The sequence below is a fragment of the Pinus tabuliformis genome, chromosome X (genome assembly GCF_031772625.1).
Source record: "Pinus tabuliformis cultivar Carrire ecotype Pingquan chromosome X, CPIR1, whole genome shotgun sequence".
NCBI lineage: Eukaryota > Viridiplantae > Streptophyta > Pinopsida > Pinales > Pinaceae > Pinus > Pinus tabuliformis.
The window spans coordinates 1,141,526,296-1,141,530,519 of NC_142308.1; the positions used below are offsets into that span (position 1 = coordinate 1,141,526,296).

At 37.6% G+C, this 4,224-nt stretch overlaps 1 pseudogene; it reads right to left on the reverse strand.

Annotated features, from left to right (window-relative positions):
• Window positions 1-3,270: 3,270 nt before the first annotated feature.
• LOC149143888 (protein PSK SIMULATOR 1-like) lies at window positions 3,271-4,013 on the reverse strand (annotated as a pseudogene).
• Window positions 4,014-4,224: the final 211 nt, after the last annotated feature.

Sequence of the window (4,224 nt, forward strand, 5' to 3'; positions counted from 1 at the left end):
CAACAAATGATTATAAGAAGTTGATGGGTGGATGGAGACCACACACTTGAGGTCGAGTTTCCTTGGGTAGTTCGATTTTTCCAGAGAGCAACAACAGTTACCAGAAGAGTTCGAGCTAGAGAAGGGAAGCAGAGATAGAGAGGGGCAGGGACAGTGATCCAGAGGAAGTTTTCCAGATCAAGAGAGGCAACAATAAGTGGCATAATTAATCCACGTAGAAGCTGCACAAGGGTTGCGTAGAAGCTTCAACAAAGCAGTTCAACATCACTGCCACCCCAAATTAAAGCATCCACCGATAGTGCTTCTTCCATCAGTCTCACTTTAGGCAGTGATGTATTGTGCCACGAAGATATCTCAATATATGCTTGGGAGCTATCTAGTGATCATGACGAGGCTCCAACTAAAACTGACTAGATGTTAGCAAAGCATATGTCCCACCTAATATTTACCAGATACATCAGAGAACCTACCAACTGACGATAAAGGTAGGATCCACAAGACTTAGAGTTGGAGCTCCTCAACTTCTTGAGAATGGTGATCATAGGAGTAGTCATCGGCTTGGAATCCATCATCCCAATTTTCTGCAACAACTTAATGATATACTTTCCTTGCCCCAAATATATCTCCCCAGTATTGTGCCATATTTCTAGACCTAGGTAAGAATGCATCAATCCTAGATTCTTCATCTCAAATTCAATGGCCAACATCTTGCATTTTTGTATTCTTCTCTTTACACCTATAATGAATAGATCATCGACATACAATAGTCCAACTCATTATTCACAACTTTGATGTAGAGATTTGGATCGATGAAAATCTTCACGAACCCAATTCTTAGAAGGTATGCATCCATTCTTTCATACCATGCCCTAGGAGCTTGCTTCAAGCCATACATGGCCTTCTTTGAGTCTACAGACATGAGTATCCCTGCCATTTACCTCAAAGCCTTCAGGTTGCTCAATGTTTACTTCCTCATTGATGATCCCATTCAGAAATGCTATCTTCATGCCCATTTGATGGGTATTCCATCCCATTGTAGCAACCAATGAAACCAAAGATCTAATGGTAGTATACCTTGCAATGGGTGCAAAGGTTTCTTCATAATATAAGCCTTCCTTTTGAGAGAAACCCCTTGCAATAAATCTGGCCTTGTATTTACCTATGTTTCCATAAACAACGTGTTTGATCTTGTAGATCCATTTTGAGGTGACAACTGATTTGTCACTAGATGAAGGAACGATTTCCCAAACCCCATTCTTCATAATGGATTGATATTTTTTCTACATAGCTTTCTTCCATACTTTTTGATGAGCATCTTCTTCAAATGTAGATGTTTCTGCTTCAATTAGTCTTGTCATATATGCAGCATATCGAGAATATCTTTTCGACCTTTTGCTTTCCCTAAAGGTTCCTTTCGCAACTCCATGCCCTTCAGCGTCTTCAAGAGTAGCTTTTAACCAATTTGGCCTCTTCCTTGTGCTTGGTATGACCATAGGTTGAATAGGCTCACTTGATCCTTCTTCTTCTTCCTGCATTGTAGAAGGGTTATCGCATTGTACTTCTTCTTCTTCAAATATGGGTAGATCTTCATCATCAGAATCAATAGGAACATCCTTCAATCTTTTGTAGGCTTGATTTTCATCAAATATAACATCCCTGCTTACTTCAACGTGTCTTCCTTCCTTGATATAGATTCTATATGCCTTTGAGGAGAGACTATAGTCAACGAAGATCCCTTTGATGCTGCTAGAATCTAGCTTCTTTCGTTTATCCTTTGGAACGTGTATATAGGCAGGACTCCCAAAGATTCGTAGATGGTCCACACTTGGCTTCTTCTGTGTGAATGCTTCCTCACATGTCATATTATCAAGAATTCTATGAGGACTTCTATTTCGACTATATACGATTGTCATTGCTGCTTCTCCCCACAGAAATTTTGGTAAGTCTTGATCAAAGAGCACTATTCATATACTTTCTTTAATTTTCCTGTTCTTTCGGCCACTCCATTTTTTTCGGGATAATAGGGAACAATAAGCTCCCTCTTGTATGTTTTCCCAAAGAGCACCCCTTGCAAACTCCTTCACGATCTCCTTTGATATCGGGGTTGCCATGAACTAGATGTTTAAGAGTGGGAATGACCTTTTAGTGAAGATGACCATATCTTCTATGTTGCTCAATAGGAGATATTTCCATATGAACTAGGGCTTGTGGAGTTGGTGTAAATACTCAATACAAACTTCCTTCACGAACACCAATAACCCTAGCTTTATCAATACTTGAATCTTTTCCCCAAACCAGGACTTTTCCATCAACAAAAACAACTCATATCCTTTATCTTCTAAGCAAGAAACTGAAAGCAAATTCTTTTTCAAACTTGGAACATATAGTATGTTGTTGAGATGTAGTTTTTCTCCATTCTCCAGCTTCAAAGATGTTGATCCCAGGCCTCTAACAACATAGCTTTTGTTGTCTCCCAATTCCACTGCATGGGAAAATGGTTCATTTGATAAAGTTTGTAGTTGTTTACTTTCCCATATCATATGCCTTGATGCTCCACTGTCAATGATCCATGTATTATGTTAAAATTGGAAACTAGGGCCAAACTCCACATGGGTCATCTTATTTATGACAACTGATATTTTTATTAGATTCCTCTCTCGGAGAGGTGTAGGATTGATCTGAAAATCATTTGATTTTGACATGTACAAATGAATTTATGATTTTATTTTGATTATGGTCAAATTGTCAAGGTCGGCCAGCAAACTCATGTAGGCTCAATCCCAATAGTCACGCCTATTTATTCTCAATGTTTTCTTATAAATACGTGATGCCTCCTCCTCATTTGGACACTGAAGCATCAAAACTGATAGCTTGTTGACTTAAATGTAAAAATACACTAGGTATTTTGTAATAATAATTTATTATATATAAAATTGTACAGTGATGAATGTTACAATGAGGACCCGCATATATATATTTAAGCAGGTGTCCTTTCATGACTAGGGATCTTTTAGACATGCCTTTTCACTTAACATAATGACTATTTAACATAATCGATATTTGAATATTTAATATTTACATTTATTTTATTTATTTGCTTGTTATGAATTATATTCATAACATAGCCCCTTCCTCCGGAAGCTTTGTCCTCAAAGTTTTAATGTTGTCAATTTTCTCCACTTAGTGTCTGTTGTCTCGGTGTACATAATTTGGGCATCGTTTCGTCATGTAGTTCATCAATATCATTCCCCCCCTTTTTTTAATATTTTTTTATAAGTTTTTTTTTTGATTGACAAGATCAAAATATACGTCCTTACCAATATGATTAGAAAGATCTTGATTGTTGACAAACTTTATAATTGTATAAATATGTGTCTTTGCCTTCTCTTTCCGCTTCAGTTCTTTTTCTTCTTGCAAATTTTCATTCTTCGTGTTGGTAGTGGGAGAGTGACTATTGCTTTTGATCAGCTTACATGTAGACTCGTCAACGGATCTTAACTTAGCTGTATCAAACTCTTGACTTTTACTTATCCCAGGTGTCAATTTTCTGAAATTTACAGCTTTTAACATATCTCTGTCTGCCTGAGAAAGCTCAAGAAGAAGTTTATCCTAACGAGGTCGGATTTTCTGGACTTGTCACAGAGAGATTTTCAATATTTTTTATTGGAGAATACACAGGTGATTTAATAGGAAACTTGTTGCCATTGAGGTTGTTTTTGGCTCAACTAACAAGATGATGAGCCACATAATCAGTTCAAAAATGTAATATTCTATCCTCTCTTTCTCTGCATAGTGAAATGTTTGAACGAGTGTCAACTCATTGTGTCCAGGTAACCTTCGATCTAAGGCAGATCCTGTGTTTTCCCACTCTCCAACCCATCCAAACCCATGATGTGCTTTGGTTGTATTGGTAGCAACTGGAACAAGCCACGTTAAAATTTTCTCCATCTCTGCTTTGATCTGTGGGACAGTAAGCTCCTCTTCCACAGGATATGATTGAAGCTTGGACCATAAAGCTGACTTTATACTTAGAGGCAAACCTCGATACAGTGTATCTTTGTTGTTGGGAGGAATAGAACTTGGATGAGAAACAAGACTATCAATTTGGTTGACAATATTTGCATAGTGTAATGCAAGACCAACAAGACCTAGCCACTGAGGACTTCCCTGTGCATTCTTTTTGTTGAGAATCTTTTCACTTTCCAAGTCATAACCCTTAAAGTT